Consider the following 22,869-nt stretch of genomic DNA (forward strand, 5'->3'; position numbering starts at 1 on the left):
TTTCTATCCAAACTACTGAAGAGAAAGATGAAGAAAGAACTTTCTATTCCAAATATCTGATCAACCATCATACTGTAAACTCCTAGAAGATCAAGATAACTCTTTTAGCACTCTTGCAAATGGCCCTCATCCACAATCACATGAGAGCAGATCCTTAATAGATGCTCCTAAAGACATGGACTTAAGAGCAAATACATACATACATACATACATACATAAAATAATAAAATAAAACCAAAACCAAAACAAAAAAAATATAAAAAACAAATCAACTAAATGTTCAACTTCACAGCATGCACTTTTCCTTCTATGCATCTCTTTAATAATGAAAAAAAAAAGGTGGAGGATGTAGGAGACAAGTTAGAATTAGAATTAGTTGAACAAACAATGTAAAAATATTAGAGAATCATGGAATTTAGGCACATGCTATCTTGAAAAGCTTCAGAATGGCAATCAAAGGAATATTCCAAAGGTAGGACCTGAACCAATAAAAATCTTTAGGAAAGATTCATGAGACAGAATGAACGGAGTGGCTGAATATACCAGAAATGGAAGAAAAATCCTAGAGTTAAGAGATGTATTTTTTCATTCAACAGACATTTATTAAACACAGACTGTGTCAAGTGCTATGTTATTTGCTAAAGTACACCAGTTTTGAACTTGGATCAAGACACATAATGCTAGGCAAACATAGATGTAATTTTTCTCCTCATGTGCTACCAACAAATTCTCCAGTCACCACTAGTACCACATTTCAACCTTTAAATGCACATACTTTACCCAGATTCTCATAAGAATGAGTGATAGTTGTTTCAAAAGTATTTCTCCCATCTGAATTTTTGTTTCTAAAGGAACAATAACTTAAGCCAAAGAGAACAGTAGAAAAGAATAATAAGGTTACAGGAAGGAAAAAGGAGACAGAGAAATAGGAGACAGAGAAAGAACAAGATGGGGTAGAAAAAGATTATGGGGAAATACTCAGACCTTCTCATTCTCCTTAAACATACCCAGTACTAGCTATTCTACTGCAAAACACCAAGAGGCACAGGGACAGGCATCCTAAATTCACGATCAAAGATTTATCTAAGAATGTTTTTAATTTTTTGGGATGTGTGTGTGTGTGTGTGTGTGTGTGTGTGTGTGTAGCAACTATATTCTGATTTTATTTGCAAGGGCTAAGATTTAACTTTGCTTGAAGATATCTAAGTCAAAAAACAATAGGACAATAATTAAATTCAAGTTGCTTTGAAACTTAGTTTTCTCCTAAAGAACTCTTACATCAAGGACAAAATCAAAACAAATGGGAAATATTTAGAAAATGACAACAATAACAAACAAAAGACTGTTAGCACCTAACAATAATGGCTAATATTTTTCCCAATTAACCCACATATCTAAGAAGCTCAGTGAGTAACAAACATAACGAAAAAATAAACACACACACACACACACACACACACACACACACACCCCAGAGAACATCACGATCAAATTGATGTAAAGTAGTAATAGACGCTAAATTCAAAAGGAGCCACAGAAGACACATTATGTACAGAATAAGAAAATTCAAAATGACAGCATACTTCTCATAAATAATGCAATCCATAAAAAAAGTATTAGGAAGAAAAATGCCAACCTAGAATTCTATACCCAGCAAATACCTTTATAAATAAAAAGTAAAATAAACCATTTTTTAGGCATCAGAAAGCTAAGGGTTCACCACCTGCAGGTCTGCACTATAAGAAATGTCAAGGAATTTCTTCAAGTGAAAGAAGATTATAACAGTTGGTAACTTTCAATCTACACAAAGGATAGAAGTGTGCCAGAAATGATAACATATATAAGTAAATACAAAAGCCATTTTTCTCATGGTTTAATCTCTTTAAAACACAAGTAACTACTTAATGCAAAAGTAATAAAAAGTATCGTGGATTTTAAAGTACATGGAAATAAAATACATGATAAAAATAGCACTCTAGAAAGGGAAGGGAAAATTGAAGTAACCTGTTGGAAATTTCTTATGCTATATATATGAAGTTGTATAATACTGTTTGAAGATAGACTATAAAAATTTAAAGATTTATATTATAAATCCTAGAGCAACAACTGAAAAAAAAAAACAAGCAAAGAGTTGTAGCTAATAAGCCAAAAGTGAAGATAAAACTTAATTATAAAAGAAACTCAATCATTCTAAAAGACTTAGAAAGAGGAAAAAAGAAACAAATATCTGTTATAATAAATAGAAAACAAATAGGATGGCATATTTAAACTTCACCATATCAAAAAGTATACTAAATACAATTTATCTGAACATGTTGATTAAAAGAGCAAAAAAAATTCATTTCAAAATGAAAAATGAGTCAATTCAATACAAATGTATAGCAATCCTATGTCTATATAGAACAATAGAACTTTAGAATAAATGAAGCAAAAAGTAAAAGTAGACAACCCCACAATTATAATTGCAAATTTTAACACTATTGACTCATAAGTGATAGAAAGAAGAGACAGCAAATTGGCAAATCATACAGAAAATCTGAATATCACTATCAAACAACTTGATCTCATTGATATTTATAGAACGTAGCATCCAAAGACAGTGCAATGCCATTAATTTCAAAGAACATACAACTAGTCCATAATCTAAGGCATAAAACGAATTTTTAAGTAATTTTAAAAAGATTGAAATCAGATGACATCAGCAAGAGGGCAGAATAGGAAGCACCAGATATTCTCCCTCCATGGAGATACCAATTCAACATCAATACATGGAACAATTCCCTTGATGAGAAATCCAAAAGCTAGGTAAGAGTCTCCTGCATTCCAGAGAGGCATGGAACCAGCCACATCAAAACTGCTAGAGAAGTGTATGTCACTCACTCACCAGAGCTCCTCACATCAGCACAGCATGGTGATTGAGGGGAAAATCCCAAGTCCTGGCTTCTCCCTGCGGAGAGAAAGAGAACACTGAAACGTGCATTTAATGTGTAGACTTTTCAGGAGGCTACCTGAGGGACTAGTATTTGCTTTGCCTGAATCTGAGTGCTGGCAGAAAAGGGTCCCCAGTCAGGGGCCACTGCGGGGGGAAAAAAAGTGACATTTTGCACTAGCACATACTCTCTTGCCATAGTCCTTATCCAAGGCTCAGAGTGGAATGAGTGGGAGAAAACTCCCAACTCCTGGATTATCCCCAGGGAGGAAAAGAGTTGAAGCATCCATCCAATAGTCTAGCTTGGGATGCAAGTGCTGCCCAAGGAACTGGCTTCTCTGTCACAAGTCTCAGAGAACTAAACTGGTATAAATGCCTGGGGGCACTAGGTGGCTTACTGCTGCTCCAAAGAGCACATGGAACAACAAACAGGAAAATACAACTCAGCTGCTTTACTCACAGGGGGAAAAAGGGAAGAGTGGAGGGTTTGTCCAATATTCTGGATTTTAGGGTTGCTGCCTCAGGGACTGGTTTCTAATTTCTCCAACTCAGATTGTTGACAGGACCCAATGTACTCCAGATAACTGAGGACTTCTGAGAGCAAAAAACAGCTGGGCAACTTACAGCAACTCCAGAGAATCTACAGCACTACAAACAGATAACAGAGGGTGTAAGGATTTCTAAGCTTCAAGACAAATAAGTTTGTAAAACCTGTTTAATTGGGAATTTACACACACAAGGCTGGAGAGAACATATCCACAGAAAGCTTGGAGAAGTCCCCAGAATCCTTTGTGGGGCTGATTGGTTAAGATCTTTCTCTGTACTATGACAGTCTATACAGACTGGAAGAGGTGTTTGATCCTAATACAAAGTATAAGGCATACAAAGGAATGGTAAAACATGACCCAAACAAAGGAATTAATATATCTCCAGAAACTCACCCTAAAGAAACAGAGATATAGGAATTACATGACAAAGAATTAAAAGTAACTGTCATAAAGATGCTCAATGAGCTCAGCGAAACAAGGCATGAATAAAACTGGAATGTTAACAAAGAGAAAATATTTTTAAAAACCAAGGAAATTTTAGAAGTGACCATAAAATAATTGAATTGAAAAATTCGGTAGAGGGGTTCAGTAACAGACTTGATCAAACAGAAGAAAGAATCAGTGAACTCAAAAACAGATCACTTTAAATTATCTAGTCAGAGGGGCAAAAAGATAAAAGAATGAATAAAAGTTAAGACAGTCTAAGGGAACTATGGGACACCACCAGCCAGAACAATATACTAATTATGGGAGTCCTAAAAGGAGAAGAGAGAGAAAGAAAGGGGAAGAAATCTTACTTGCAGAAATAATGGCCAAAAAAACTTTCTATATCTGGGTAAGGAAATGAGCATCTAGATCCAAGAAGGCCAACGGATTCCAAAGAGGATGAATTCAAAGAAGGATACACTGAAACACATTATAATCAAATTGTTAATAGTCAAAAACAAAGAGAGAATTTTGAAAGGAGCAAGAAAAAATCAGCTTTGTCATGTATAAGGCACCCTCCATAACACTATAAGCAGACTTTTCGGTAGAAACCATGCAGGACAGAAGGGAGCAGGATGATGTATTCAAAGTACTAGAACAAAAACTAACCACAAAGAACACTATCTATCTATCTATCTATCTATCTATCTATCTATAGCAAAACTGCCCTTGAAAATTGAAGGAGAAATAATAAAGATTTTCTCAGAAAAACAGAAGCTTAGGGAGTCCTCACCACTAGAACTGCCTTTCAAGAAATCCTAAAAGGAGTCCTTTGAGGTGAAATGAAAGGAGAATAGATAGCACCATGAAAATATATGAAAGGATGAAGCTTGCTGGTAAAGGCAAATAAAGAAACAAATATAGAATACTGTAATACTATAATGGTGGTGAATCAATCACTTTTTTTAATTAAAAATTTTCTAATGTTTATTTATTTATTTTTTTTTGAGAGAGAGACAGAGTGTGAGTGGGGAGGGGCAGAGAGAGAAGAAGACACAGAATCCGAAGCAGGCTCTAGGCTCTGAGCTGTCAGCAAAGAGCCTGACACGGAACTTAAATCCATGAACTGTGAGATCATGACCTGAGCCGAAGTTGGACACTTAACCGACTGAGTCACCCAGGCGCCCCTACAAGACTCACTTTAGATTTGAAAACACACATAGGCTGAGGGATGGAATAAGATAGTCCATGAAAATGGTAAACAAAAGAGTTCAGGAATGGCCACACTTATAATAGACAAAATAATCTTTAAACTCAAAGACTTTTACAGGAGACATAGAAGGGCATTATACAGTAATAAAAGGGTCAATTTACTAAAAATATATAACTGTAAACATATAGGAACCCAAATATATGAAGCAAAAATTGACAGAATTGAAGGTAGAAAGAGACAGCAACACAATACCAGTAGATTTCAATACCCTTTCAATAATAGAACAACTAGACAGAAGATAAATAAGGAGGCAGAAGACTGGAATAACACTATAGAAGAAACGGACCCAACAGATACATACAGAGTATTTCACCCATTGGCAACAGAATTCACATTCTTCTCAAGTGTATTCAGAATATTTTCAAAGGTGTATTAGGGTCACAAAACATGTCAACAAATTTAAGAAGACTGAAATGATACCACATAGATTTTTTTTCTGACCACATGGAATGAAACTAGAATCAAAGCAGAAGGGAAGCTCCAAAATTAACAACTATGTGGAAATGAAATAACGCATCCTGAGCAATCAATGAGTCAAAGAAGACATGAAAAGATAAATTAAAAAAATTTTGAGACAAAAACAAAAGTACAATATGACAAAAGATGGGATTCAGCAGAAGCATTACTAACAAGAAATTTATAGCGGCAAATGCCCACATTTGAAAAAGAAGAAAGATCCCAAGTAAACAACCTAATTTTATATATCAAGGAACTAGAAAAAGAAGAATGAATGGATCCCAATAAAATCAGAAATGAAAGAGGAGACATTACAACTACTGATGCCAAAGGGGAAAAAAAAGGATTATAAGAGACTACTGTGTGCAATTAAATGCCAAAAAATGGATAAATTTCTAGATATATAAAATGTACCAAGACTGAATCATGAAGAAATAGAAAAATCTGAGCAAACATATAACTAATAAGGAGATTGAAACACTAATAAAAATCCTCCCAACAAAGAAAAGCCCAGGATCAAATGGTTTTACTGCAGAATTCTATAAAACATCTATTTAGAATTAACATCAAGCCCTCTCAAACTCTTCCAAAAAATAGGAATGTTTCCAGACTCATTTTGTGAGGCTAGCATTATCCTGATACTAAAGCTAGACGAAGACATTATAAGAAAACTATAGACCAATATCTTTGATGAATACAGATAATACTTAACAAAGTATTAGTGAACTGAATTCAATGACACATTAAAAGGCTCAATAAGCTATGGCCAAGTGGGATTTATCCCTGGGATGCCAGGATAAAAATAATCAATGTGATACACGACATTACAGAACAAAAAATAACAATCACATAATCATCTCAATAGATGCAGAGAAAGCATTTTACAAAATTCAATACCCTTTAACGATAAAAAAAAGTCAACAAACTAGGAATAGAAGGCAATCATCTCCACACAATAAAGTTCACATATGTAAAGCCCACAGCTAACATCATACTCAATGGTAAAAAGGCAAAGGCTTTCCTCTAAGATCAGTAAAAAGATAAAGGTGCCCATTCACCTCATCTACTCAACACAATACTGGAAGTCCTATACAAAGCAATTAAGCAAGAAAAAGAAAAGCCACTCAAATTGGAAAGGAATAAGTAAAATTATCTCTCTTCATTGATGATATAATATTTTTTTAATGTTTACTTTTAAGAGAGAGACCTGGGGAGGGGAAGGAAGACAGAGGATCTGAGGCAGGCTCCCTGATGACAACAGAGACCATGATGTGGGGTTTGAACTCATGAACCCCGAGATCATGACCTGAGCTGAAGTCAAACACTTAACTGACTGAGCCACCCAGGCTCATAATCTTGGAGAACCCTAAAGGTTTCACCAAAAACAACAACAACAAGAAACCTCCCCCCAAAGAAACACAGAAACACCTGTGAGAATAGTCAAATTCAGCAATGTTGCAGGATACCATCAACACTCAAAAATCAGTTCCTTTTCTATACACTAACAATGAACAACCCAAAAAGGAAACCAAGAAAATGATACCCATTTACAATAACATCAAAAAGAAAATACTTGTGAATAAATTTAACCAAAGAGGTGAAGTGTATTTCAGCACTCTGAAACTATAAAATCATTGCTAAAAGAAATTAAAGAAGACACAAGTAAATGAAAAGACATCCTGTATTCATGAATTAAAGGACTTAAAATTATTAAAAAGCTCATACCTACCCAAGTGGATTCAATGCATACTCTGCCAAATGGCAATTTTTTTTCAGAAATAGAAAAACTATCTGAAATCCAAAAGTTCATATGGAAGCACAGTTTTCAGGCCAAACAATCATGAGAAAAAAGGACAAAACAATCTTGAGAAAGAAAAAAAACTAGAGGCTTCACAGTTTCTGATTTTAAAACATTACAAACCTGCAGTAATCAAAACAATATGGTGCTCACAACAAGACAAACATATAAACCAAAAGAACAGAATAGAGAGCCCAGAAATAAATCCATTCATGGATAGTCAAATAATCTTTAATAAGAATGTGAAGACTACACATGGGGAAAGGACAGTCTCTTCAACAAATTGTATTGGCAGTATTGTATTATATCCACATGCAAAAATGAAATTGAACTTACTTTACATTGTATACAAAAATCAACTAAAAGTGAATTAAAGACTTAAACATGTATATAAAACTATCAAACTCCTAGAAGAAAAAAATAAAGGGAACTCTCCATAACATTGATCTTACCAATGATTTCTTGGAAATGATGCCAAAAGCACAGGCAATAAAAACATAATAGACAAGTGTGGCTATATCAAACTAAAAATCTTCTGCACATCAAAGGAAATAATCAGTACAGTGAAAAATGCAACATAAAGAAAGGGAGAAAATACTTGCAAACCATATATTTGATAAGAGTCTAATATCCTAAATGTATATGGAACTCCTATAACTCAATAAAAAAATAATCAATTAAATAATAGGCAAAGGACTTGAATAGACATTTCTCTAAAGTAGACATACAAATGGCTAATTTGTATGAGAAAAGATGCTCAACATCACTAATCATCATGGAAATGCAAATCAAAACTATAATGAGATATCACCCCTCCATTACCTATTAGGATGGTCATTAAAAAAAGAAATAAATAACAGAAAATAAATACAAGTTTTGGTGAGGATGTGGTGAAATTAGAGCCCTTGTATACTATTAGTAGGATTATAAAATGTTGTAGCTGCTATGTAAAACAGTATGGAAGTTCCTCAAAAAATTAAGAAATAGAACTACCATATGACCCAGGAGTCCCATTTCTGGGATTTATCTAAAAGAACTGAACACAGACTTTGAAGAGACATTTCTGCTCCCTTGTTCCTTGAAGCATTGCTCACAACAGTCAAGATATGGATACCACCTAAGTGTCTGTCAACAGATGAATGAATAAAGAAAATGTTTTAACATGATATATACGTACAATAGAATGTTACTGAGCCATCAGAAGAAGGAAATCTTGCTGTTTGTGAGAACATGGATGAAACTGGAGGACATTATGCTATGTGAAACAAGCCAGACACAGAAGGACAAATACTGCATGATTCTATTTATTTATTTATTTATTTATTTATTTATTTATTTATGACAGTAAATGAGCAGGAAAGGGACAGAGGGAGAAAGAGAGAGAAGAATCTTAAGCAGGCTCCATACTCAGCATGGAGCCCAGTGCAAGGCTCAATCCCACAACCCTGGGATAATGACCTGAGCTGAAATCAAGAGTGGGACACTCAACCAGCTAAGCCACCCAGGTGCCCCTGCATGATTCCATTTATACAAGATGTCTACAGTAGATAAACTCAAGGAATAGAAAGTGGAAAGATGGTTGCCAGGGACTGAATGGGAGCGGGATATGGGGAATTTGGTATACAATGGATATAGAGTTTCAGTCATGCAAGATGAAAAAATTCTAGAGACTGGCTCCACAAAAATGTGCATATAGTTAACAATACTATAATATACACTTAATAATTTAATAAGTTAGATTTCACGTTATATGTTTTTACTACAATAAAAAATATTGCAATCATATAAAGTATGATCTTTGTCCACAACAAAATTAAACTAGAATTCAATAACATGAAGTTATCCTGCAAATCCCATATACATGAAACTAAAACACCATACTTTTTAATACCCTTTTTGTCAAAGAAAAAATTACAAGGGAAATAAGAATATATTTAAAACTGAAAGAAGATAAAAACACAAGGGTATTAGATCCAGTTCCAATCAGTAGCTAGAAATCACAACATACTGAATAGAGAAAATTTAATGCAAAGAATTATTAACTAGCAAGAGATGATTAACTGTAGAATATGAGACTAGCCAATGCAGAAACCATCTCCTATTTGTAAGCTGAGGGAGAATACACAAAGGAAGAGCTTAAAATTGGAAAGAAATCCACCTCCCCTAAAACTAGTATAAGTTTAAGACTTTGTTGGAGAGAATATAAATGCTATAGGAAGCTGCAACCTGCCTGTGACAAACAAATTTGCAAGAGGTTGAATCCACAGCTAGTCAGTAGGAAGAGCCACTGAGTGTCTAAGAAGCTCAACAGAGAGTGCAGGTAGACTACAGCTATTCTATCAGGATTACCTGCATAAGGACAATAAAAGGAGTTGAATTAGTGTTGGCTGGCTAGAGCTGGTGCTAAGAAAGAGCTTATATGATGGCCAAGAAATTTACTGTAGAGTATTATGGGGCCAGAGTTGATCCACTATCAGCAGACCAAGAGAAGTTCACTGTAGTGATGGAGTATTTCATCTTCTTTGCAGAAAGTGTCCCCCATTGTGTGCTGGCAGTATGGAGTTGTTCCACTAGAAACAACCCACATGAATGCTGGAAAATTCACTGATGGTTGGCCATTGTCAGGCCTCCCTCATATCATTGGTTGCTATGGGAGAAAAATAAAATCATACCAGAATGAAGACTATTTCTTTTTTGTCTTTTAGTGTTCTACTAGAACCCACTACTGACAAAGCTAACACTGTGCCAACTCATCAAAGGTAAATTTTTACAGGGCTCATCTTCAGTTTCCCAAAAAAGAACAAAGAACGGTGGATACAAAATGAGAAACAATAAATTAATAAACAGCATAATATATCAAAATATGTGGACTATAGCAAAAACCAGAATTTAAAAAGGTATTTACAATGAAAAAAGAGCATATATTAGAAAAGAGAGCAAGGTTTCAAATCAGTGATGTAATCTTCCATATTAAAAACAAGAGCAAGTTAGGGCACTTGGGTGGCTCAACACCCAAGCATCTGGCTCTTGACTTCAGCTCAGGTCATGATCTCATGGCTTGTGGGTTCAAGCCCCACACCCAACTCTCTGCTCTCAGTGCAGAACCAGCTCTGGATCCTCTGTCTCTCCCCCACTTGCACTCTCTGTCAAAAATAAATAAACATTTAAAAAAAGAGCAAATTAAACCAAAGTAAGCACAAAAAAGGGCACAAATAAAATAAGCATGGAAATCAGTGAAATAAAAAATAGAGATAAAATGGGAAAATTGATAAAACCAAAAATTATCTCTTTGTAAGTATCAATATAATTAACCAACTAGCCAGACTGAACACAAAAGAATATCAGAAATCAAAGAAGAACACTACTACATATCCTACAGAAATTAAAAAGATAATAAGAAAATATTATAAATACAGTCCTATATCTATAATAAAATATAATTCATAGTTCTAAAAACTTTCCACCAAGAAAACCCTACAACTAAATGATTTCACTGGTAAATTAAAAAAAAATTTATTGACACCAAGAATTCTACACTAATGTTCAGAAAATGCTTGAAGAGAAGGGAATATTACCCAACTCATTTATGAGATAATCAGCAACTTGATATCAAAAAATAACAAATACATTACAAAAAAGAAAACCAAACCTGAATATCCCCCCTGAACATAGACACAACAATTGTTAATTTAAGAAAAGCAAATTAAGAAACACACAATACGGTAACATATCATAATCAACTAGCTTTATCTTGGCTTTATCCCAGGAAAGTAGGCTAGTTTTACATTTGAAACTCAATCCGTGTGACTATCTCTTGTTTATAAGAATTAAAAAAAAAAAAACACACTATATGATCATATCAATAGATGCAGAGAAAACATTTGACAAATTTCAACACCCATTCATGACAAAAACTCTCAGCAAAATAAAAGTAGAAAAAAATCTCCTCAAGTTAGAAGAGAACATTTAAATAGTTTTTACTATAGCTAATTTAATACTTACTGATGAAAAACTAAAAGCTTTCTCTCAAAGACCAGTACCCATTCATAATAAAAACTCTCAGCAAACTAAAAGTTGAAAGAAACTTTGTCATTCTGAAAAGAACTACAAAAATCCTACTGCTGACCTTATACTGAATGGTAAAAGAGTAAAAGACCATAAACAAGGCAAGCATTATGGCTCTCACCCATTCTTTTGAACACTGCACTGGTAGCTCTAGCCAGAGCCAAAGGCAAGGAAAAGAAACAAAAGACAAACAAAAGTAAAAACTTCTGTATTAACAGATGCCATAATTGTTTATGCTGAAAATCCTAAATAACCTACCAAAAACTTACTAGAATTAATATGTGAATTAGCAAGATCACAGTATAAGAGCAATAGTGAAAAACAAAACAAAGAAAACATATACACAAAAACACTTCTATCTTAAAAATCAAAATATTTCAAGAACATAAAATATAAATTATGGATTAAATTGAAGCAAATACTTGCACCTCCTCTGAAAATTATAAATAAATGCTGAGACAAATTAAAGAAAACTTAATAAATGGAGATATGTGCTATGTTTATTGATTTAAAAAAAACATGATATTGCCCCCAGATTGATTCTACCAAAGTGTCTCCTCAAATTGATCAGTAGATTTATTTGTTGAAATTGGCAATCCCAATCCAAATTCTAATAGGTTTATTCATTGAAATTGGCAATTTAATTCTAAATTTATGCAGAAATTCAAAAGAATCTTGAATAGTTAAAAACAATTTTGATAAAGAATAACAAATTTGGAAGACTTAAACTATCTGATTTCAAGACTTACTTTACTTGTATAAAGGTAGACATACAGACCCATGGGCCAGAATGGAAAGAAGAGATATAAACACATATATATAACCAACTGGTTTACAACAAATATGTCAAGGTAATTCCATGAGGAAAGGATAGTCTTTCCAACAAATGCTACATAAACAATTGGATATTCATATGCAAAACAAACCAACCAACCTTCCTTATCTCATACAATGTAGAAAAGTTAAATTCTAAATTCACACTACCTCTAAATCACAGAGCTAACTTCTAGAATGAAACAGAAAATCCTTGTGACCTTGAGTTAAAGATTTATCAGATAGAAATAAAAAGCATAAATGTTAAAAAAAAATGCTAAATTGGACTTCACCAAAAATGTTAAAAATTGCTCTTCAGAGACATCATGTAAAAAATAAAAGGGCAGGTTACATACTGATAGTATTTTCAAAATATGTGTCTGATAAAGGACTTGCATATGGCATATATAAAGAATACTTTCAAATCTACAATTTAAAAAAATAAATTACAGCTGAAAAATGAGGAAAGATTGGACAAATTCATCAAAGGAGATATGCAAATGGAAGATAAGCATACATAAAGACACTAACTGTCAATAATGATTAGGCAAATGGAAATTAAAAACACAATGACATATCACTACACACTCACTAAAAGACTGACAATTTCAAGTGCTGAAGAGGATATAAAGCAACTGAAAATTACATGTATTGCTAGTGGAAATGCAAAATACTCAGCCACTTTAGAAAATACTGACAATTTCTCATGGCCCAACTCCATGTCTCTACTCCTAGGTTTACTTCTATATATATAAATCCTTAAATCCTGATGGGGGTGGTAGTTAACCAACTGAATCTGTCAAAACTTATCAAATCATACTCTTAAAGTTGGTATATTTTTGTATGTATATTACATGTCAATAAAAGCTAATTAAGTTAAAAAATCAGAGCAGCCCAAAGCCTCATCACCTCCTATTTATTTTTATATTCCCAAAAGGAACCAAGTGAGAGGCATCCTTTTGATTCTTTTCCTCTTGAGTAATAAAGTTCTTGGTGTTCTGATGTTGGGTTAAATCTTAAGGTGTCTCTGACATGTTTCGATTACACATTCTACTTCAAACTCCTGTGGCCTTACAGAAACAAAAGGAGCTGTTAGGGTACAAACAGACACTCAATAGTTAATATGATTATTATTTTTTTAATCTTTGTTTTAATTCTTTATTTATTTTTGAGAGAGAGACAGAGTGTGAGAAGGGGAGGAGCAGAGAGAGAAGAAGATACAGAATCCGAAGCGGGCTACAGGCACTGAGTTGTCAGCACAGAGCCTGACGTGGGGCTTGAACTCACGAACTGTGAGAGAAAGTCTGATGCTTGTGACTGAGCCACCCAGGTGCCCCAATAGTTAATATGATTACTATTATCTAGGGTAACATTTCAAAATGAATGTTGCAAGGAAATGCTACAAACTGGTAGACTGAAAATGTATCATCATAAATAGTGTTTTAAAAAGTAATATCAATTGTTTCTTTGTTAGAATACATAATCGTCAGTCATTGGTTTCCCTGAAAAAGCATTAACTTTCAAGTTATTTTCCCTCTTTTTCACTGGGGATGCTTGAAATTTTATTCTGTTGATTAACTGAGAAATCTAATCTCAATATCTACCAAAGCCTAGAATTGTTCATGCTAGAAAATCCTCCAAATTACAGATATTTTTCCTGCCATGCTTATTAAGCATTATATTTAATTTGTTTTTGTGTTTGTATAAGATTTCAAATCACGTACTGGTATTTGGATTTTCTGTGATTTGAAAATAACCTGTAATTAAATCACTTTTGAGTTTAAATAATAATCAGCAAGACTACATAGGATAAGCTACATAGAATTCAGTCTCTTAAAAATTGTGTTAAAATAAAATCACACAGAATTCATTAAAAAAAAACTGGAGTATATTACATCAGAAATTCTATTTCTGTCATTTTTCTAATATAAAAAGGGGAGTAATTCTGAGACTAACTGAAAATGCATACTGAATGAAAACACTTACCTATGAAATTAGGTATTTTCAATTCAGATCTCTATTTGGATAATATGTTTTCCATATTCACGCACATTATAATCTTGTAAATATTTTGTGCCCAAGTTTGCGTCTTCATGAAGAAAAATAATGAGTTATGAAGAGAAATAAAACAGATCTTATTACTCCCCGGTTTGGTGTTTCAACGATCAGCTTATCTCTTCCTCTTAAATGTCTGGCTGCATTTTGGTATAGAAAGTTCAGTATCAAGGGAATATATGGGGCTAAAGCTGTACACAGATGTTCACATTTTAACTGTAGTTTGGTTCCCATACTAAGGGTCTTGTCCTCACTTTCCTACTTGCACACTAATTTGTTCAAATCCTGCCTTTTGAGCAGTATTATCTACATTCATCATATTTATAGCCCCCTGACTGAGAAATCCTTTGTCACTGTACCCAGCCCTATTGCCATACTTGTACCTTGGCCTGACTTGCCATGTGGAACACCAGAGGTTCACTTAGGGAAGGGAGCTCATTGTTTGAATGGACCACATCAGACCCGAGAGAAAAGGATCCCTGTGACCATACAGAATTGGCTCATCAGAGGAAGAGCAGAGATGTGGAGCTGCATGAGAGAGAGAGAGAGAGAGAGAGAGAGAGAGAGAGAGAGAGATTGAGAGGAGAGGTGAATTATTTTGTAGTGGAAACAAAGCCAAATGGATTGATAGGGTTCAGGAGCCAGCAGGAAGGTATTGCTGAAGTACAAGCAAGTGATGTCTAAGATTGATGGTGTTGAATTGGGCAAAGCTGCCTGAAACAACAGTGATATTTTCTTTATTTCTCTTGGGGAGGTAACAGGGTCAAGACCTAAACATTGTATATGAACCATTTGGCCATTTTAAACAAATCAACACTCTCAAATCATATCCCGCCCTACCCTAAGGTTCATCTGCCCTGTGTAATCCTTCGGTTACAAAAAAGCACTTCAGAACAAAAACTCAGGCCAGTTGTGAAGACTTCTTTCACCAAGGCCCAGCCTCCAGGCTAAATGGGAGAGTTCTGCCAGCCATCAAACTTAACAGCCTTGAAACATATGCAACATTTCTCTAAGCAAATTGGTTCCTTAATATGGTAAAATGTGCGGTACCCAAGGGGAAATGCTGGTGATCTCATAGCCCAAAACTCATGGAGTCACAGCACTGTATTCCTGAAAAGCACTCATACTTTCCACTTTGATAAAACCAGAAGCAAATACGAGAGTCAGTAGGTTTTGACATCCATTGTTCATTCTCGCTGAACTTTTTCTCTTATATAGCAGAGCACAGTGGTTTAATTCATAGCTTATGAGATTTTAAAAATATAAACCATTCAAATTTTTTCTATATTAATCAGTGGTTTCTAAAGATCCACAGGGATAAATAAACCTTGCAAGCTGGCAGGTTTTTTTTTTTTTGTTTGTTTTTTTTTTTTTGTGGCATAACCACTGGTAGTTATAAACAGTAAACAAAACATAGTAACCATTTTAAGCACAAGAGATTGCTGTATCACAGGGGGCATAAATCATTAGCTTAATAATTTCAGCAGCAGTGTCTCCAAAGCAAAATTAAGCCAACAGTTCCCCCTGTGGCAATAATGAAGTACTGTAATGTTAAAGGGGGGAGGGGGGAAGCAACCAAGAGAAGGCATTATTGTGCCTTGGAAATGATTGAAAATCCAAGTTCGATAAATAACTGTAGAACTCTTGTCTCTGTCTCGATTTTTTGAGAGATGGGAGAGGGGTTGCCTCCAAACCCCACATCTACTCTTGTAGACAGTTTGACAAGCACAAATGCACTTTCATTAAAGCCCCCAATGGCTAGGATGTGCTGTAGGTAGGGCATGAATGTGATGACATATTACCATTGAGAAGATGACAAATTTCTCTCAGTTGCATAGGCAGACATTATTCACAGACTCAGAGCCAAAAGAATGTGAGGCCCAGGATAGGACAGAGACATGACCAAGCTCCTCTCTCAGGGGCTCTCAAGCTACATACAAATAATCTGAAAGAAAACACCTTCCAATTCTGAGCTGGGCCACTGGACCTAGCCACAGAGTTAAGCCATCCTGCCCACCCCACCTCCCCATGAATTTTCCCAAGTGCCAAAGTTCATTTTTTTTTAACTGGCTAATGATTTGTTCATTTTGGAAAAGTGTACTTGGCTATGGGACATTATCAAACAAGAGGGATCAAGAAGGTCTCTGTTGTGTTAATACTATAGAACCTTCATTTTTCACCTTGATTTTGTCATCCATTTTATGAAATTAGTATAATCTTGTCATTATCCTTAAAAAAGAAAGCTCTGATTGAAGACAGTTTTCTTTCCCTCAATAATACCATTTCTTTAAGGTAGCACTTTACCTACGAACAACATTCCCTATGTTTTTGGAGCACCTGTTATGGACACAATGATTTCTTAAGAATATATTTGGTTTTAAAAATTATATGATTCAGTCAAGGAGAAGCTGTATTATTTGCACAAAGTTAAGTACCAGGTTGACTATTTTACTCAGAGGATTGAGGTGGTGATTTGTTTGACAATATAGGGATATAGATTAAACTAGACTGTATAGGGTCAGAGTCCCCTTTATGGGACGGACACACTGAAGCACTTTAGAAGTGCTTGATAAATGTTTTTTTTCCCCTCATTTTTGTTATACTTTGTTTTCAACTGTGACACTTCAGACAAAGTCGTCTTAAAGAATCCAATGACTTTTTTCAGATTTATTTATAGATATACTTTACTTTGGATACCCACGCTCTCTTTTATTAATCTGAAATGAGAAAACTGGAAGGAGTGATGGCTTTCTCTGCAGCTATTGAAAAAAATATTTTTTTCACCTTTTAAATAAATTACTACATTTTTTCAGTTCTCTGTAAAAAAGAGAGAGAGAGAGAGAGAGAGAGAGAGACATCTAGCACAATCCCTATGTCATATATTGTAAGTGTGACATTGTAAGTATGGCATGGAAGTAACCTTGAGTGCACAGTAGTGAATAGCGCATTTCACTAAAGGTCAAAAAGGTCAAAGCTGGATCCTAAGTAAAACTGTGAGAGAAATGTGTTTGTCTTTATTGCTCCTTTCTCCCTTTTCCAGGATCTCCCTTCTTAGCTCCTCAGTGTTCCACCTGACCTTTTCAAGCACTCCACTGATTAATGCCACCATTCTTATTTAAATTTGGTGGCTTCCAAGGTTCTTCATACTTAAGGCTAATAATAGGATAAACACAAAAGGAGGATTTCACACACCTAACTCCAGTAGCCAGAGGTAAGCCTATCTGACACAAAGTGCAAGAAAAAGCTAAGAAGGAACCTACCCAAAGTCAGCTAATCAGAATGGATTGCTAAAACTTTACTGTAATAGGCCACAAAGGTCCCCCAACCTGAATAAGCATCAAAATTGACCAGCAGTATCCAGAGAATGGAAGATCATATTTGAAATCATGTGTCTGATAAGAATCTAGTATCCAAATATACAAAGAAATCTTACAACTCAACAATAAAAAAGCAATTAACCTAATTTAAAAATGGGCAAAGGATTTGAATAGACAGTTATCCAAAGCAGTTACACAATTTACAAATAAGCACTTGAAATGATGTTCAACATCGTTAGTCATTCGAAAATAATATGCAAATCTAAACCACAATGAGGTGCCCACTTGACACCCACTAGGAAGGCAATAATCAAAAGATACACAGCAGCAAATGTTGAGGAGGGTGTGAAGAAATTTCAGTTTTCGAAACTTACTGGTGGGAATGTAAATGTTGCAACTGCTTTGGAAAAACTGTTTGGCTGTTTCTCAAAAAGTTAAACATAGAGTTACCATATGTCCCAGCAATTCCACTCCTAGATATATGTCCAGCAAAAACTTGTACACAAATTTTCAAAGCACCATTATTCGTAATAAGAGTGGAAACAAGTCAGATGTATATCAACTGATGAATGGATAAACAAAATATGGTGTATCTATGATGGAATAAAATCCAAAAATGGAAATGAAGCATTGGGACATGCCACAACATGGATGAACTTTAAGGCATGCTAAGTGAAAGAAATCATACATAGGACACCACATAATGTATGTCCCATTTATGTGAATTTCTCAGGACAAGTGAATCCATAATGACAGAAAGTACATTAGTAGTTTCCAAGGGGCTGAAAGGAAGAGATAACACAGTGTGGCTGCTAACTGTACAGTTTCTTTTGGGGGTAATGAATTAACTGGGAATGACAGTTGCATAACCTTATGGATATGCTTTAAAAAAAGTGAAATGTACACCTTTAAAAGATGAAATTTATGGTGGGTGCACTGTATCTCAATTTTGTTTAAGTAATAAAGGAAAAGTATTAGTTGCCATTTCTGTTTCAACCTACCTCGACAAAGCTAGTAATTCCCCTTTCCTCTTACTTTGATTCAATGCAAAACAGGGTTTTAATTAGATAATATCTTTATTTCCTGCTGTGTCTAGAAATGCCTCAGATCCCTAAAAAGTCAAATTGGCCATAGGTTCTTATACAGAGATTACAGAAAACAATCTGAATGGTATGTACCCCTGTACTCAACCACCTATTCCTAATTTCAGTGGCCATCTTTCTGGGAATACACCCCAACAATCTCCCTTCTCTTACTCTCCTTGATTTTTCTTCAGAGGATTTATAAAAATGAGACAAATCATGTATCCATTTCTTGTTTGTTGCTTGCAGCCTATCTTCTCCTCTAGAATGTAAGCCCCATAAACCAGGAAGTTGGTTTTGTTCACTGTTGTATCCCGACCACCTGGAACAATGCCTGGCACAGAGCAAGGAAAGCACTGAAGAAATGTTTTTGAGTGAGAAAATTGGAGTAAGTTTCTTTTTTCCTCATCAGATGATGAGGAAGAATAAAAATGGTAGAGGCATCCAATACTCAAAGTCAAGAACATCAAGTCCTCCCTTAAGCCTACAGCTTCCCTTTCTCATGGTGATGGACCACATGGTCCATATCCCTGTGGACCTCACCACTGAGCTCTGAGGGACCCCTGTACCCTAGGGCTCCAAATGTCAGCATCCTTGCCTTCATCTTCTGCTTTCTGTGTCTGCTTCCCTCAAAGATAATCCTCAAGTGTTTCTGAACCTAATCTAAACACCTAACCCCTATTCCCAATTGAACTATTTGCTTGATAGTTTGTCTTGGGAATCTAAGGTCTGACCTGGAAATAAATTCTGACTGCTACTGTTCTTGTGGTCAAACCAAAAGGCCAAAGGTCTTTCCCCTTTCTACTACTGTGCATTCAAAAGTCATATTTTGGCCAAACAAAACATTCTGTTATGAAATATGAGGGGTATGTAAGTCATAGACTTTGGCCTTAGGAAGAAGCTAAACTTGTCACAGAGATCCTCTCAAAATAAAACAAAACTAAACTAAAACAAAACAAACAAAAAAAACCCTCTTTGGCTTCATTTTTTGATGGTACACTTGTTTTGCCCTAGTTTTATCTTAGGATTTATTTTTAAATGTGACATTGTACAGACCTATGTTGAATTATTCCAGATCATCCATTTCATTTATAGCTAGCTGCCTTTTTATACTTCTGCTGCCATGATGTATTAGGTAGAAGTCTTTAATTGTCTTTCAGAAAGTAGGATTCAAAGTAAATTACACACATTTATTTCAAAAAATTAACTGTTCAATCATTTTTAACATACAATTCTCTCACTAGAATCTAACAAGTCAAAGCCCCTGATATTGCTCTCAGGGCCATTAAGACAAAGGGTGGGAACTGCTCCCACCTTTCCACCAGCTCCTTATAGGCTGACTATTCAGAGCTGTCATATGACTCGTTTCTAGTTTAAACTCCATTTCAGTATGATTTCAACTGAACAGAAATATTGGAGGGGAGTGTGGGCAGATTGATGTTTGCCTTCATCACCCCTCCTCCCCCCGTGATGGCCCTGATGACAACACACATCTGGATGTTTTGAAGCATCTCAGTGATTGATTTGATTTTTCCACTCTTCACCTAGACTTTTGGCATTGCCTAGACAAAGCTATCTCACTTTGGGCTTTAGTCCCCAACTTGCTTCCAACTGCAGGCTACTACACTCTGCTTCACCTTTCTTCTTGGCTACACGCAGCCCGGCCTCAGTATGCTTTCTCCCCCCATATGTCATCCCAGCCCAACTGAGCACCAAACTTCCCTCGGCTCCCTGTCCAAGACACACTTCTTCCATGAATCCTGCTCAGGGATTCGTAGTCACGAGTCGCTGTGTGTCTAATGACTCACTTAGAGCTTTACAGGCCATAGCAATGGGTGAAACTGGTATCATTAGAAATGCCAGCCCCCCATCCAGCAATCAAGGAGCATTTATTGAGTGCTTCCTTTATGCTTAGCATGCAACCAGGTCCTGAGCATCTAAATTATGGAAATCCACTCTGTAATCTTACCTCCTCCCACGGTGAGCCATGTGGAACAATCCCACTTCCTTTAGCCAATGCTGACTGGAATGTCTATTTCTTCAAAGGCTATTGTGAAGATGTGTTAGGGATTACAAGGATAAAAAGCATGCATCCCCTGCCCTCGGACCAGTTTCACAATACATATGAGATTCTAAATTATGAAAAAACTGAAATTGTGGGATTAAAGAAATGTTTATACCAATTTTGAACTGAGGAGACATTCCAATTTATTTAATTCTTGCAGAATTGCATAATTTGAAAACTGACTTAATTGCAATCTGTTTCTGTTATCACTATCACCTACAACACCAGTGAAAAGAAACACAAACCCTTCTTTGTCAGTATAATGAGAACCACTCTTGATTCCTTACATCGGAACTTCTAAGACTGACTTTTGGTTCCATAATCTAAGCAAGCACTGTTATTATCATTTCAAATCTCATTTTCTGTATCTTTTCACAATGCTGTCCAAGTTCATTACATGGTGCTGCTAAAGCTAATGCTGAAAACAAACCCAAAACCAATAACTACTGAGTAGCAGTAAGATAGGATAAAGCACCACAGAGGAAAAAAAATCCACCAACATTAAATTAGGAAAGAGCCCTCAGTGATGTCAAAAGTAACTTCAAAGAAAATATACACTAAAATAATTATAAAATTTGTAAGTAAGTTCCAAAGATGCATTCCCCCTTTGGGAAAGTTCGTTTTGAATTATTTGAGTTTTAAGTTGTACAAAGTCTCCAGGAATAACGTTTCTCTCATATGAAAAGCAAGTACCCTGTACTTAAATTTTATTTCCCACTGATCTACCTTACAATCCCCACAGTTTAGTTAGAAAAATCCCTTTATTATTCCACACATCCTCTGCCAAGGAAACCAGTATTATTCCTTTCACTGTTTCTTTTATTATGCTCCTCTTCCTGTTTTAAATATCTTCACTCTTCCTACCCACTAATCCAAATATACAGCCCAGCTTCAAAGGCCCACTCAAGCCCCACCTCATCTGCAAAGTTGCACCTAACTTAGTAGAGTCATAGGATTTTATATTTGGAATGGAACTTGGAGATTATCTAGTTCAAATATTTTCCAACTGTGCAACATAGAGACATTTAGGAGCCTTTTAAAAAGAGTCAGAAATGGGAAGAGAAGTGTAAGTGGGCAGCTGAGTCCTGGGGCTCTCACCATCCGATCCAGCACTGCCTTCAGCATTGGGATTATTTTACCTTTCCAAGAAAGAGATTCCAGAGCTTTGGGGGGCAGGAAACTCCACAGTCTAACATGGTAAATGAAGAAACTAAGGCTGTAAATTGAATGTCTCATCCTGGCTTACAAGTAGTCTAGGGGCAAAAACAGGCGAAAATCCAAGGATCTTTGGACTCCCAGCCCAGCTACAATGATCTATTTTCTTTCTCAAATTTCCTATTGATGGTTCTTCAGTGTCTTCTGCTAGTTACATATTTGTGTATTGTCTGCCCCATGTGTTGAGGCTCTAGCTGCCTCGTGTTGAGATGTAATTTGTACACTTCTGTTCTTCTCTAAGCAGAGCACCAGGCTCAGAGAGTATGCTTGCTCTGTCCTTCCTTCCCAGAGGCATGGCCATTCCTGATTCATATATAAAATTGGACTAAGTAACGCTAAGAAATCAACCCTAAGGTATTGACTGAAATACCATAAACCCCATCCTTGTTACAGAAACTCTCTTCGGGGAGCCTGGGTGGCTCAGTCGGTTGGACATCTGACTTTAGCTCAGGTCATGATCTCACAGTTTGTGAGTTCAAGACCCACATTGGGCTCTGTGCTGACAGCTGAGAACCTGGAGCCTGCTTTGGATTGTGTGTTTCCCTCTCTCTCTGCCCCTCCCCTGCTCACACTGTCTATCTCTCTCTCTTTCAAAAATAAATAAACATTAAAACAAATCTTTACTAAAAACTCTTCTATTTCCAAACAATTCATTAAAGCTAGCATAAATGGTAGTTAGTACAGCCTTTTTTTCATAAAAAATTTTATGAATGTATCTGGCCTCATTTGTATTTTTACTGTCACTGTGTTTACAAATCTAGGCTCAATCAGTTAAACTCCTTGTGCTAAGTGGCACTATGTGTTTGACCTTGAGTCTCATTTTGGTG

The 22,869-nt window shown here is 35.6% G+C and overlaps 2 long non-coding RNA genes across 2 annotated transcripts in view; one reads left to right on the plus strand and one right to left on the minus strand.

Moving 5' to 3' along the window:
- Nucleotides 1–2,848: 2,848 nt before the first annotated feature.
- The window catches only part of LOC107179225, a 90,386-nt gene continuing 70,365 nt past the window's right edge, over nucleotides 2,849–22,869 (minus strand). The window contains exon 3 of the long non-coding RNA XR_001509834.2: nucleotides 2,849–2,947. This is a non-coding gene — a long non-coding RNA (uncharacterized LOC107179225). The remainder of the gene's footprint in view (nucleotides 2,948–22,869) is intronic.
- The window catches only part of LOC122235802, a 37,115-nt gene continuing 24,380 nt past the window's right edge, over nucleotides 10,135–22,869 (plus strand). The window contains exons 1-2 of the long non-coding RNA XR_006213848.1: nucleotides 10,135–10,189; nucleotides 19,012–19,150. This is a non-coding gene — a long non-coding RNA (uncharacterized LOC122235802). The remainder of the gene's footprint in view (nucleotides 10,190–19,011; nucleotides 19,151–22,869) is intronic.

This window comes from Panthera tigris, chromosome F3 (genome assembly GCF_018350195.1).
Source record: "Panthera tigris isolate Pti1 chromosome F3, P.tigris_Pti1_mat1.1, whole genome shotgun sequence".
Classification (NCBI taxonomy): domain Eukaryota; kingdom Metazoa; phylum Chordata; class Mammalia; order Carnivora; family Felidae; genus Panthera; species Panthera tigris.